This window comes from Amblyraja radiata, chromosome 6 (assembly GCF_010909765.2).
Source record: "Amblyraja radiata isolate CabotCenter1 chromosome 6, sAmbRad1.1.pri, whole genome shotgun sequence".
Classification (NCBI taxonomy): domain Eukaryota; kingdom Metazoa; phylum Chordata; class Chondrichthyes; order Rajiformes; family Rajidae; genus Amblyraja; species Amblyraja radiata.
The window spans coordinates 18944348-18959954 of NC_045961.1; positions in this window are offsets into that span (position 1 = coordinate 18944348).

The following is a 15607-nucleotide window of genomic DNA, read 5'->3' on the forward strand; positions in this document are numbered from 1 at the left end:
TTAGGTGAGTGACCGGACAGGTGCCATGATTGGACAGGTGGGTGATCATACAGGTGCTGAGGTGTCAGAGGCTCAGAGATAAGGAATGCTAACCCACCTCACAGGAAGACGTGAGGTAAACATTTCACACGATGGTCTAGCTGGTGGAAATAAAGTCAAACATGGCCTTCAAAACGGAACTGGATGTTCACTTGGGGGCTTTACGGGAAGAGCAGGGCAAGTGAATTCAGTACATTGCTTCACATGGAGGTTGCACAGACTCAATAGGCTGTTCTTCCTTCTGTGCCATAAACATTCAATGTTTTCGGAATTTTAAAATCAATCCATTTTTGCATTGGAAGCTAAAGCAAGCCAGCAAAGAAAGGGGTGATGGATGAGTGGGATTCAAAGACATTCCATGTGAATGTGCTCTGTTCCCCCCACCAGATCAATCTGTAGTTAACGTCTCAGGGATCAGGGAAGGGCCCGTGGTTTATGACATGGCAGGGTAGAGGTTTAAGTTTCCCACTAATGGGGCCATCTTGAATGAGAAACAGTTTCAAAACTGGGGGGGTTGATCATGGATAGCATGATCTATCATGCTATCCATGATTTTCACTGTACCTCAGTACATGTGACATTGATAAAGCTAAACCTATATTCAAGGTAATGAAACTTCAAAAAGTGATGAAGAGTGCTCGCCCCGATTGAGTGCGTAGAACAAATCTTCCATCTTACCTCAAAGTCATCTTTTTTCATAAATTTTTCACCTAGTAGGATCATTTAGTTGGCCGTCGTAGAAAGTACCCCAGTGTGGGACAGAGTGACGTTTCTAAAGGCCTTTATACCTCCATTGTTTATGTAGTGTGTTGAGTTATGAGTGATATAGTTACTAAGTGATGCTGGTGTTGTGATCTTCTTGCAGTGATCACTGGGAGATTGTGCCTGGCATAAAATGATATTTGAATCTGAATTTATTTGGTAATTTAGGTTGAATTGATGATAATAAAGCGTTAATTTATCCTACATACTGGGCGGAATGACTGGGATCAACACTGTCAAGCGAACACTAATAATAAAGGCAACACAAATGAAGGAGTAACATCACATGTTATCAATTAACCAGATTATTTAGACATTTATTTCTTTGCTGTTTGTGAGAATTTAGGATGGAAAATTGGCTCTGACTTTTCCTTACAATTGAGACTCGGCTTGGAAAATAATTTATTGGCTGTAAAGTCTGGATTTCCGAACTGGACTTTATCTTGCACTAAACATTATACCCTTGTACACTCTGAACCAGGGATGTTCGGTCAGGGGAGGCAGGGGAGGCAGAGCCTCACCTGTCATACTCCCAATGACAATAGCTGTTAAAAAAAGTAAAGAAAAATAATAATAAAATAAAATAAATATAAAGATTTTTCCACTGATCTGTATTATAAATGTCATTTCTGTATGAATCCAATCATTTTTTATATTCAAAATGGCCAAATTTGCCTATTTGCTCTGCTGCAAATACAGGGAAAGATGAGAGATGAGGCAGCGGCGAGCAACGCCTCCCCTCTGATTGCGCAACCCCTCAGAAACTGTATGGAGCGCGGGCAATAAGCGTGTGCCTGTTACTATCTCTCTGTATGTCACCAATGTAATGTGTGTAAACCCCTTCACTACATGTCCTCACCTTCCATAGTCCAGGTAACTTATTTCACATATAAATATAATAAATTTAGGCTCGCTGGTCTCTTCATAAAATTGCAATGAAAAAGCAGCAGGAGAGGCAGCTATCAAGTCTGCCTCACTGAGGGGGTGTGTCTTGAGCCCAGTGGAGGGAGAGCGAGCGTCAATTACATAGGCTCACGTAATTGACGTTGCCTCGCTCTCCCTCCACGTTAGCTAACTTCAGCAGCGGCGGCGCAGCACTGGATTCCACCGCGGACGGCGCTGACTGGTAGGTTGATTAGTTGATTTGTAGGGGCCGATTCGGAGTCTCTGGGCTGCTGAGATCTCCCAATTGGGCCCCATGCTGGAGTAATCTACTCTCGCCTTGGGACCCCGGCATCCACTCCTGCCGCCGGCCCTCTCCTCCCTTCCCTCCCTCCCTTCCCTTCTTCCCTCCCTCCCTTCGCTCCTTCCCTCCCTCCTTCCTCTCTCTTTTTACCCTTCTCTCCTTCCTCTCTTCTCTCCCTCCCTCCCTTCTCTCCTTTCCTCCCAGACACATCACGCACAGACAACGAACACACACACATCATGCACAGACAACTAACACACACACAACTAACACACATACAACTAACACACACACACAACTAAGTTAGGATAGGGTAAAAGCCAGTGCCTCCCCAGCCATTGACCTCACCGCACGTCACTGCTCTGAACAGTATGATTGTAATCATGTCCAGTCCTTTCGCTGACTGGACAGCATGCAACAAAAAAGCTTTCCATTGCACCTCGGTACATGTGACGATAATAATAAACTGAACTAAATACGGAAGACACTGTATACATGTCGACTTGTTATTTGCCTCTGACAAAGACAGAAAAGGTGGCATTAGAAAAGGTTGACTGCCCACATTCTGGCTCAAGAAAACTAAATTACGTCCAGGAATAACAAACATGGAATTTAATGATGGAGTAACTGGCAGGAATCATAATCCATTTTAGCTTCTGTCGTAGAACGTATTCCTAACATGAAGTAGGAGTTCTGTTTGTTTACAACATTATATCAAAATGGCACCACAATACAATACTTCAGCAACAGAAGCAGATCTGCATTGAGCTTCATGGGTCAGGGTTTAGGATGACTCCCTTCTGCCGACACTCGGCAGCCTTGGCAAACAGTGAAGACCCAGCACAGGAGATTCTGCCAGAGGTGGAGCAAGAGCTGATTCATTGCTGATGTGCATTCGAGGTGCTTGGGAGGCCTCTGGTGGTCATCAGCCTCGTAACCATGGAGAGAAGGAGAATTAAAGAGGGTGAGACTGACCGTGCTCAGTACAGCAATCACAAACTGCAGAATAACATTCAGAAAATCCACGCTATTGGTTTGTAAACCAACAATGTGTTTGTGGCAATAATTTTCAAAAATAAATTTCCTAACGTTATTTTAAACTTTCCCCACCCCATTATGCTTTTTTTCAGCTGGGAAGTGGCTTATTGTATTGAAAGCTTGATTCTTACTTAGCCAGAGGTCATGCTTTATTGAAAAATATTAATTTCATCTTCCATTGTCAGCATCCCAGTCTCAGAAGGAGCCGATCAAAGAGATGCATGGCAAACAATAATTGATGATCAATTTGAATAGACTGAAACAAATCGAGATGTCACTGCCCCCTGTCGTTAGAAACCTCAGGAGCTAAACTTGCTCAATGAGAAAGCCAAGAACATCAGAGGGTGAAAAAAACAAAATGTTGGCAATGCTCAGCATGTCTGCCAGCATATGTGGAGCGTGAAACAGGGTTAACATTGCAGAAAAATTACATTTCATCAGGCCTGCATGACCTGTTTCACTCTCCACAGATGCTGGCTGACACATTATTTCCAGAATGGAGACACAGGAACCTGCAGATGCTGGAATCTTGAGAAAAAGCAAACTACTGGAGGAACTCCGCAGGTCAGGTAGCATCTGCGGAGGGAATGGGCAGTCAACTTTTCGGTCGGGACCTACGAGTTTGAAGGCTCCTGACCTGAAACATTGTCTGTCCACTCCCTCCCCAAATGCTGCCTGAGCAAATGAGTTCCTCCAGCAATTTGTGTTTTGATTTTCTTGGCTCTTCATTAGGACTTCATTTAGAACTTGCCACCAGTAGTATTTCATTTCATTAATGCAATCATATACTTAAGAAAAATGATACATCTCCAAGTTTGCGGATGACACAAAGCTGGATGGTAGTGTGAGCTGCGAGGAGGATGCTGTGAGGCTGCAGGGTGACATGGATAGGTTGGGTGAATGGGTGGATGTATGGCAGATGCAGTATAATGTGGATAAATGTGAGGTTATCCATTTTGATGGCAAGAACTAGGAAAGCAGATTATTATTTGAATAGTGTCAGATTAGGAAAAGGGGAGGTGCAACGAGACCTGGGTGTCCTTGTACATCAGTCACTGAAAGTAAGCATGCAGGTGCAGCAGGCAGTGAAGAAAGCCAATGGCATGTTGGCCTTCATTGCGAGAGGCTTTGAGTTTAGGAACAAGAAGGTGCTACTGCAGTTGTACAGGGCCCTGGTGAGACCGTACCTGGAGTATTGTGTGCAGTTTTGGTCTCCTAATTGGAGGAAGGATATTATTGCTATTGAGGGACTACAGGGTAGGTTCACCATGTTAATTCCCGATATGGCAGGACTGACAAATGATGAAAGAATGGGTCGACTGGGCTTGTATTCACTGGAATTTAGAAGGATGAGAGGATATCTTACAGAAACATATAAAATTCTTAAAGGATTGGACAGGCTAGATGCAGGAAAAATGTTCCCGATGTTGGGGGAGTCCAGAACCAGGGGTCACAGTTTAAGAATAAGGGGTAGGCCAATTAGGGCTGAGATGAGGAAAAACTTTTTCACCCAGAGAGTTGTGAATCTGTGGAATTCTCTGCCATTGGAGGCCAATTCACTGGGTGTTTTTAAGAGTGAGTTAGATTTTGCTCTTAGGGCTAAAAGATTCAAAGGATATGGAGAAAAAGCAGGAACTGGCCACTGATTTTGGATGATCAGCCATGATCACATTGAATGGCAGTGCTGACTCAAAGGGCCAAACACACTACTCCTGCACCTGCTTTCTATGTTTCTATGATACTTCCAGTAAGCATACTGAGTAACAGCAGGACATGATCAAGACTTTGTGCAGGAAAAGTGTTCAGCTGCCCATTGATGTGCGTGGATGATCCACAGGTCAGAACATTATCCCAAATCACCCTTGTTTATAGACCATAGAACAGTACAGTACAGCAACAAGAGAGATCCAGGTGATGGTCTGGAGACAGATGTCAGATTATGGAAGTTACTGTGAGACAGGATATCAGGAAATTTCGCACAGGTTGGTGGTATGGCTTGCATCAGGATCTTCTCCTCTCGATCTGGATTTTACTTGTTGAATTCACAGAAAGCACACAACACACAAGGGTGATTACACAGCAGTTTAGCAATATTAATAGGGGATGAATTTCTCGGTGACGGTGTCCGACCTGTGTCTGAGGTCGCCTGAGCGGTACAGAAACAGAAACTCACGTGAGCCCAGCCAGGCTGCAGTGGCCATCTCCCACCCTGCCTTTCCTGTCCTGATCCTGTGATTAGAAGCACTTTTGTCACCTCCTACCATCTGGAGGAGTCTTCCCAAAATCTGATGTTCTTTGAAGTAAAAGGAAACTGAGTTTCTGGCCAGGTAAATTAATGAAGCTCCTGCAAATGATGGTAACACGTGGTGACTGGGTATCTGCCACTCCCTGTGGGAAAGAAATGGCTCACTTTAAAGCTGATACCAAAGGGGAACACTCAAGAATTTCAGGACTTTTGTAGAAAAACATCAGTGGCCATGTCTTTCACCTGAAAGAGAAGCAGTCTCTGGAGGATATTTCATTGAGAACAGATTGCATTGTGTATAAAGTGAGCTGAATCTTGACTCTGCTTTCCTTTGCAAACAAGCTGTAGTTCAGAAGATCAAGCATTCTACATGATTATCAGATGTAACTTGATAAAAATAGAATGGTATGTTGAATAAAATGAATGGTTGCAGCTCAGATCTGATATATCGAATCTATTGCAACAAGTGGTGACTCCCACTGATTGTCGCCGGAAGTCTGCGACCTTTTTAGGACGGAGGATGACAGCGATATCAACGTTTGAAACATGGAAGATGGACAGGAAAGAAGAAGAAGATTGTGTAAATCATATTGCAATGAAACTTCCACGGAGTACTCTTGTACTTATTTTACTGCACCTAAATTTAACAATATCAACTTTTCTAAATTAAGATTATCCTTTTGATAATTAAAACTGGCATTTTTATAAAAGTAAGGACATGGAATACACTTTGAAAAATGTGTGAATGTCAATCAAGTCAGAAATAAGGAATCAAAAATTTGAACTTAATTGTAAATGGGTCACATGTCAGTCATGTATCTTGTCACCAGCACTTGCTTAAACATCAAAGACTTACAATTACCATGGTGATACTTTTTCCATTTTGCATGCGTAGGCATATTCACACCTCCGCACACCAGGTAATTATGGCAGTTGAATTATATTTATATCTTTTCACTTTTATTACAACCACTTTTGTCAAATATTGTTTCTGGGAAACACCTGCTGATGTTGTTACATTCAGAGTTTTATACGATGCAGTGCTGTACAAATATGGTCTGTGTCTGAGTGCTGCAGTGCAACAATGCAAAGCACTGGAGCATTTATTTCCGAGGATCCAAGTGGACTGAGTTTATTCAAATATTGTTATCTCTTAAACCGCAGAGTATTTTGAATAGATTAAATCTGCTGGTGCAGGTACTGGGACAAATCTATTGCAAGAGAGAAAGGCAGAGTGGGAGTGCTATGTGAGTGATTGCCACATCTCCAAAGTCCCTGGGATATTAATCTTAGGAAGAAATATACATTTTATCTAAATATTTACATCTATATAATTAAAAGTCTCATCTTGACAACTTACTGTTCGCACTGCATATTGATTTTAGAAAAAACACTACCACTTACGGCTGTGATTTTTGGCCATCTTACTCAGAGTCCCCCTCCGCTGCGCAGGACAAGAGGATTTTTCCCATTGATGAAAAATAAAAGAATTATTAGTGTTTAAAAAATGTTGAGATTCTCTCTCATGTCAATCACCGCCATGAAAGCCACGCCCCTTCCGGTGGGAGGGGGAGGGACTATAAAACCCAGAAGTGTGGGCGTGGCTCAGTCTCTGCAAGATGGGGGAGGGAGAGGTCATCTTGGTGGCCTTGCACCCTGCTTGAAATGGTAGGAAACTGCATTTGAATTTGGTGGCCTTGTACCCTGCTTGAAATGGTAGGAAACTGCATTTGAATTTGGTGGCCTTGTACCCTGCTTGAAATGGTAGGAAACTTCATTTGAATTTGGTGGCCTGCACTCTGTTTGAAATGGAATTTCAAGGAATAGCCGTGAGTCAACTGCCAGCCCACCAGCTGTGAGTGAGTGAGCTGCAGCACACTAGGCTTGAGTGACTGAGCTGCCAGCCCAAGAATCCATTCGGCCCACAATGTCCATACTAGTTCTCCGGAAACCAGTTCCTTCAGCCCACAACACCCATACTAGCATTCCAGAAAGCTCCCCCCCCCCAACTGGCCACCAATATTGGAATATTGCGTTGGGGGACCAGCCCTCCCGTGTGAACACTTAGTCTAGTATTATCTAAATTAGGAACATATTCCTTGTATCCTGGTTTGTCTAAGCTTTGCAGTGACCACCACAATTCAATAAGAACATTGGATATGTTCTGTTCCTCTGCCCAATGTCAACAAGAATTGGTCACATTCTGCTCAATGCCAACCCATCCTGCCCAATAACATTCTTATGTCATCTGTAAATCCCATTTTTTGTTTTATCAACTCTATCTATCTATCTATCTATCTATCTATCTATCTATCTATCTATCTATCTATCTATCTATCTATCTATCTATCTATCTATCTATCTATCTATCTATCTATCTATCTATCTATCTATCTATCTCTAAAACTCTGATATTGTGCTCTTCTGGTTTGCGTGGTTTTTCTATTTGTGCTGCAAGTGCAAATAGTTTTGTTCCAATCAGTGGTACATTAAAAGTTAGCGAGTGTGTGTAGATCGATCTCCCCTCCTGCCAGTCAGCGCTGCGCGGATTGGTCTCTTCTCCTGTCACTCCCCGGGACGGTCCGCCCCTTCCTGCGCCATCCCGTCTTTACTGGAGCTGAGGGATGCTGTAAGTGGCCGGCGAAAGTCTCCAACTGGAAACAATTTTCGGAGGGACCGGATGTAGCGCGGAGTCGGAGATGTCGCCGATGTCGCCAAATGGAAAGTGGAGACTCTGATCCCGGCGGAGGAGAACAACCAGCAACCAGCATCCGCTGTGAGTCCCCATTGCATCACCAGCTCCAGCCCCTTCCCCTCTGGTCCCCCTCGCTGGCTCCTCCCCCCCTCCCCCGTGATACCCCCCTCTCCCCATGGCTCTTCTCCCGTCTTTTCTCCAAGCTCTCTCCCACCTTCACCCACCCACATGCCCCCCTCCCCCACACCCCTCCCCCCCACAAACGCCCCCCGCCTACACCCCCCCTCCCCATAAAACCCCTTCCCCCACACCCTTCCCCCCTCAAAACACCCCCACCCCCACAACCCCCCACGCCCCCACACCCCTCCCCCCAACAACCCCCCCCCACCCCCAACCCCCCCCGCCCCCACACCCCTCCCCCTGCCCACACACCCCTCCCTGCCCACATACCCCCCCCCACAACCCCTCCTGCCCACACACACACCCCCTCTCCTCCCGCAACACAACACACACACACACACACACACCCCCTCTCCTCCCGCAACACAACACACACACACACACACACCCTCTCCTCCCGCAACACCCCCCCCTTCCTCCCGTTCCCTCCCCTCCCACACATGAAGAGGAGGGACAGGGAGTGGGAATGGGAGAAATGAGCCGCGCCTGCGCAGTTAGGGGCTATGGGTGAGTGGTGGAATATTGCGTTGGGGAATGGGTTGCGTTGGGCGGCCAGGACCCAACGGGTCCCACTTAGTCTAGTTTCTACTAAATCTCTTGTGCTGCCTTCCATGTTTAACATTTAACGATTTATTCAACAATATTTTTTCCTAATTTGTCATCATTGAACTTATTTAAAAAAATAGACATTCAACCCTCCTGCAGTCCATTCTTCAATCCTTTTAATTCTTCAGTGTAAATCTGACTAACTTCGATGGGGCATCTTGGTCAGCATGGGTGAGTTGGGCTGATGTGATTGTTTCTGTGTTTTATGACTTTATGACACTTCACCTCCTAGATCCATGTTCATAGTTCATACATCCCCTTGTTTAAACTGTTGCAAGTAAGAATTTCATTGTTCTGTTTTGGCAATTAAAAACAATGACAATTAAACACTCCAGACTCTTTTTCTTGACTCCTGAATCGGCACTTGCTTGCAGGACTGAATCGGCTAAGTTAGAAGCATACACGCCCTGATAGATGCCGTGACAGTGGAGCATATTCCTTCCTCATATTATCTGCAGTCTTCGGCATAGCTGACCACATTATCCTCTTCTTATAATTTCTTTCCCCAGAATAGGGGAATCAAGAACTAAAGGGAAAAGATTTAAAGTGAAAGGTGAAAATTTTAACAGGGACCTGAGGGGGCAACTTTTAGAGGGTGGTGAGTATATGCAACAAGCTATCAGAGGAAGTGGTTGAAGTAGGTACAATAACAACAATAAAAAAATACAAGATAGACACGAAATAGACTCAAAATGCCTGAGTAACTCAGCGGGACAGACAGCCCCCTTTTCAGACACTTGTATAGGTACATGGATAGGAAAGCTTTAGGTTTTGGTCACATTTGCGCAAATGAGATTATCTTAGATGAAGCATCTTTGTGGACTGAAGGGGTTTTCTTGACATATGACTTCTCCCGTCTCTGAACTGTTGGTTTGTTTGTCCAACATAGAACACTTGATAACGTTGAAAATATCACTTCTCAAGATAGGAAAGAGGGAAGCCGTTGTTTTCAGACCAATCTCAACTCCATAAACTCTATCCATTAACTTCATCCCTTAGCAACCTGAACAAGACTACTTGCAACCTTCTTATCATATTTGAACTGCAGACTGCAAACCCCGGCCATCACTACGACTCACATTCAACATCATCCAATTCCACCACTGCCTCATTTGATACTGAAACTTTTATCTTTGTGACTTTCAGACTGGCCTCTTCCCTTGCAGTCCTGGTGAGGCTCCCTCACTCATTGTTTCCTGTCATATCTGTTAAAGTTCACTCTGCTCGTTTTGTAGTTTAGGTTGCAGAAAATGTGACCAACATCTCGGTCAATAATCTAGATCACAGACAGGTGCAGGACGTAGGCAGTGCTCAGCAATAAAGTTATCCAAATAAACAAATCCTTGATGCATGTCGGGTCAAAAGTGAAGCAACTATGATGTTAAATATTAATCAGATTTTAGAGGCTCTTTTGGACATTGTACTAAGTATAGTTTGATGATTTAGTAGCACAAAAAGCAGCAGTGGCCAGCATACGTGCAACCCATCTTTGAGTGCTATCAAGGGCAAGTGGTCACATTCAGCACTCTGATGCATTGTTTAAATATTCAGAATTGTCTACAGGGATGCTTGGGTTGGCTAAATCATGACAAACTTTACAATTTGGCCAGTGCTCCATAAAGTTAAAAAATAAAATCCATACAAATTAAAAACAAGTAGTTAATCTTCAATCACTGGAAGTCAGTCTCCGAATCTAATCGCTTTTCTGAATGAACAAACACCTGATCAATCACATGGTCTCTTGGATTACTGCTCGTAAATTGAACACTAATTGGTTGTCAATGCCACTGATCAGAGTATAAATAGTCATTCGAAGATAGACACAAAATGCTGGAGTAACTCATCGAGACAGGCAGCATCTCTGAAGAGAAGGAATGGGTGATGTTTCGGGTCGAGACCTTCAGACCCTGAAGAAGGGTCTCGACCCGAAAAATCGCCCATTCCTTCTCCTCAGAGATGCTGCCTGTCCGCTGAGTTATTCCAACATTTTGTGTCTATCTTCAGTGTGAACCAGTATCTGCAATTCCTTCCTACATAAATAGTCAGTCAACAGCTCAGATATTTGGTGGCAAACTATTCCGTGTGGAGGTGCGGGGCTGGATGGTTCGACCTGGCTTCATGTTAAAGTCAATGCAATTGCTGGTGTTTGATTGGCCCCACTGTCCCCCTCCACACTGCTAGTTTAATGTCAGTTCACTATTAACTCTCTTGCCTACAATACATTAGATACCAGTTGACCAAATTTATTAACCCTGCCACTGGACTCTGTGATGAGTCCCCTAAAGGGCCTGTCCCACTGTACGAGGTAATTCAAGAGTTCTCCCGAGTTCTCCCCGATTCGAGCTCGTGTAATGTATGTAGCGGGTACGTAGCGGTTCGTACGAGTAAAAAGTACCAACTTTTTTCATCACAAGTATTTTTTTGCTCGTGGACATTTTTCACAGTGTTGAAAAAACGTCACGAGTTTACCGGATTTCCCGAGTACCTACCGTTACTCGTACGAGCCGCTACGAGACATCCACGAGCTCCGACGTACCCGCTATGTACATTACATGAGCTCGAATCAGGGGAGAACTCGGGAGAACTCTTGAATTACCTCGTACAGTGGGACAGGCCCTTAAGACAGGGTCTCCAAACAATGGCCCGCGGGCCACATCCGGCCCGCCACGAGATTTTATCCGGCCCGCAGCAAGTTCTTAACACGTTCCGTGCAATGGGCTATTTAGCGGGTTCTGTGGTAGCGCGGGCAGGGGTGCAGTTCTGCCGGAGCTCACCAGAATGTCACTCCAGCACCTCTGTAAAAATAAAAGCCAAAATAAACAGCGGGGAATTTTAACTAGCGGGTGTGTGGTCGGGGTTACCTGGTTAAAAGAGGGGGAAGGGGAAGACCCATCACTACTGAGGTTCCCTGTGGGAGGAGAGGAGCACCAGGCCCCAGCAGAGTCAGATCACGTGCTGTCTGCATCATGGAGGTTGTGGGCTTGGTGCTCAGCCTGGAACTCTGGTGAGGTGACGGCTCTGGCCCACTGATGGCCGGTGGAGAGGCGAGGGTCGGCAGAGTCACTGGTGGAGGCTCGTGGGGGGGCTGGAGTAGAGAAATGGGTCAGCGGCAGCAGCATCGGTGGCCCCGGGAAGACAGTAAAGGTCAGCGACAGCGGCCTGTGAGTGGGTGAGTGAGAGTGAGAGTGAGGGGGTGAGTGGGTGAGTGGGTGAGTGAGTGAGTGAGAGTGAGGGGGTGAGTGGGTGGGTGAGTGGGTCAGTGAGTGGGAGAGTGGGCGAGTGGGTGAGTGAGTGAGTGAGTGAGTGAGTGAGTGAGTGAGTGAGTGAGTGAGTGAGTGAGTGAGTGAGTGAGTGAGTGAGTGAGTGAGTGAGAGTGAGGGGGTGAGTGGGTGGGTGAGTGGGTCAGTGAGTGGGTGGGTGAGTGGGTGGGTGAGTGGGTCAGTGAGTGAGTGAGTGAGTGAGTGAGTGAGTGAGTGAGTGAGTGAGTGAGTGAGTGAGTGAGTGAGTGAGTGAGTGAGTGAGTGAGTGAGTGAGTGAGAGTGAGGGGGTGAGTGGGTCAGTGAGTGGGTGAGTGGGCGAGTGAGTGAGTGAGTGAGTGAGTGAGTGAGTGAGTGAGTGAGTGAGAGTGAGGGGGTGAGTGGGTGGGTGAGTGGGTCAGTGAGTGGGTGGGTGAGTGGGTGGGTGAGTGGGTCAGTGAGTGAGTGAGTGAGTGAGTGAGTGAGTGAGTGAGTGAGTGAGTGAGTGAGAGTGAGGGGGTGAGTGGGTCAGTGAGTGGGTGAGTGGGCGAGTGAGTGAGTGAGTGAGTGAGTGAGTGAGTGAGTGAGTGAGTGAGTGAGTGAGTGAGTGAGTGAGTGAGAGTGAGGGGGTGAGTGGGTGGGTGAGTGGGTCAGTGAGTGGGTGGGTGAGTGGGTCAGTGAGTGGGTGGGTGAGTGGGTCAGTGAGTGAGTGAGTGATTGAGTGAGTGAGTGAGTGAGTGAGTGAGTGAGTGAGTGAGTGAGTGAGTGAGTGAGTGAGTGAGTGAGTGAGTGAGTGAGTGAGTGAGTGAGTGAGTGAGTGAGTGAGTGGGTGAGTGGGTGGGTGAGTGAGTCAGTGAGTGGGTGAATGAGTGTACTTGTGTGTGCGCGTACGTGTGCCCAGAGCTGCGGGAGAGTCAGGGCGAGTTGGTGCCGGGCCGCCACCTCGATAAAAATACATGATTTGAAATTCTTCATTTTACTTAAGTTCTTTTTTGAGTTCATTAAATTTATAAAACTGACAACTCCGCCTAATGGCGGACCTGGCGGTCTCCAACCTGCGACCGACCTCGAGGCTCCGGAGGCAGAGCCAGCCAGGACTTACCAACGCGAGGCTGGCCGTCTTCGGGGCCGAGGCAGCGGTGGCCCGACTCGCTGATGTAGCGTTCCAGCTTTCGGCAGTGGCCCGGAGTTGAGACTGCAGGACTCGGAGCTGATGCAGTGGGACTCGGAGCTGAGGCTGCGGGACTCGGAGCTGTTGCAGCGGGACTCGGAGCTGATGCAGCGGCCCGGGGCTGGGGCTGCGGGACTCGGAGCTGTTGCAGCGGGACTCGGAGCTGGGGCTGCGGGACTCGGAGCTGAGGCTGCGGGACTCGGAGCTGAGGCTGCTGGACTCGGAGCTGAGGCTGCGGGACTCGGAGCTGATGCAGCGGGACTCGGAGCTGTTGCAGCGGGACTCGGATCTGAGGCAGCGGGACTCGGAGCTGTGGCTGCTGGACTCGGAGCTGATGCAGCGGGACTCGGAGCTGTGGCTGCTGGACTCGGAGCTGAGGCAGCTGGACTCGGAGCTGAGGCTGCAGGACTCGGAGCTGAGGCAGCAGGACTCGGAGCTGAGGCTGCAGGACTCGGAGCTGTGGCTGCTGGACTCGGAGCTGAGGCAGCTGGACTCGGAGCTGAGGCTGCAGGACTCGGAGCTGAGGCAGCAGGACTCGGAACTGAGGCTGCAGGACTCGGAGCTGTGGCTGCTGGACTCGGAGCTGAGGCAGCTGGACTCGGAGCTGAGGCTGCTGGACTCGGAGCTGAGGCTGCGGGACTCGGAGCTGAGGCTGCGGGACTCGGAGCTGATGCAGTGGGACTCGGAGCTGAGGCTGTGGCGGGCCGACTCGGAGCGGAGCGGAGACGGCGTTCCGGCTTTCGTCAGCGGCGACATCACCACGGAGGTCCGCTGGACTGGAGGGCGGCATCTTCGGCCTGGATCGATCGCCTCAGCGTAGATGGAGAACAAGGAGGGAAGAGACAGAGACTAAGACTTTTGCCTCCATCACAGTGAGGAGGTGCTTGGTGAACTCACTGTGGTGGATGTTAATTTGTGTTTATTGTATGTTTTGTTATTTATTGTTACTGTGTATGACTGCAGGCAACGTAATTTCGTTCAGACTGAAAGGTCTGAATGACAATAAAGGAATCAAATCAAATCAAATCAAATTTATTTATTTTTTCCTACGGCCTGCAAAAATGTGCCAAATATATAATGTGGCCCTCATGCTGAAAAGTTTGGAGGCCCCTGCCCTAGGATGAAGAACTGATGTTGGTGCAACAGTGGAGTAAACCAAGCCTGGCGGTCAGGCTGCCCTCTGGGCAAGCAACAAACGAATGAGAATTAGATGTCCTACAACATCTTCCCAAGATAGCTGAATCCACCAGAAGAGATGGCTGTGGCATTAAGCAGGCCATGTTCACATATACTAAGATTTTAATAGATTTACTTGAGGTATTGAACGTGAAGAGATGTTGAGAGAGGCTACACAGGAAGAATCAATTTCAGATGGATTCATAACCGATGACCTTGTACGCCCGGTAATTGGCAAAAAGGATTAGAGATTAACCGAGAACAATAGTAGTCTGGAACTCACTTCTTGAATGGGTGAAGCAGGCAGGAACCATCACCACATTAATCAGGTATCTGAATTAATATTGTCACGTCCAACACCACTGACCAAGAGCTGCTGTCAAGCTCGAAAGGGTGCAGAGAAGATTTATGAGGATGTTGCCAGGATTCGAGGACCTGAGCTATAGGGAGAGGTTGAGTGCAGAAGGATGAGGGGTGATCTTAGAGAGGTGTACAAAATCATGAGAAGAATAGATCGGGTAAACGCTCAGCCTTTTGCCCAGAGTAGGGGAATCGAGAACCAGAGGACATAGGTTCAAGGTGAGGGGGGGAAAGATTTAATAGGAAACTGAGGGGAACTTATTTACACAGAGAATGGTGGGTGTATGGAACAAGCTACTGAAGGAGGTGGTTGAGGCAGGTACTGTTGCAATGTTTAAGGTAATATTTAGATAGGTACATGGATAGGATAGGTGTAGAGGTATATGGGGCAAATGCAGGCAGGTAGAACGTGTAGATAGGGCATATTGATCGGCGTGGGCAAGTTGGGCTAAAGGACCTGTTTCTACACTGCATGACTCTAGGTGCTGACAAGTTTCTTCAACCTGAATGGCTCCTCTTTAACTGTCAGGGCCAAACATTGTTTGGATCGTGAAAGAACCCTGCTTCCTGCAAGGACTCTTTTCCATCCTCCCATTTCCTCTATCTTTGCTGCATCTGTTCTAATAATGAGAGTTTCCCACAGATATATTTTACCATCTCTTCCCCTCTACTACATTTGACATAGCCCTCAACCACGTCTGCCCTCTAGAGGACATCCTGCATTTCTCCTGGACCTCAGCTCTCAGCTCCTGTCCTCCCAGTCAGAGCAAAGATATGTCTGTTTTATCCTCACCATCCTCACGGGCCTGTCCCATTTAGGCGATATTTCAGCGAACTGCCGGCGACTGTCATTTCGCCGGCCATCGCCTGAAAAACCGGGAACTGGAACAGCGACTGTCAGAGTGGAAAACAC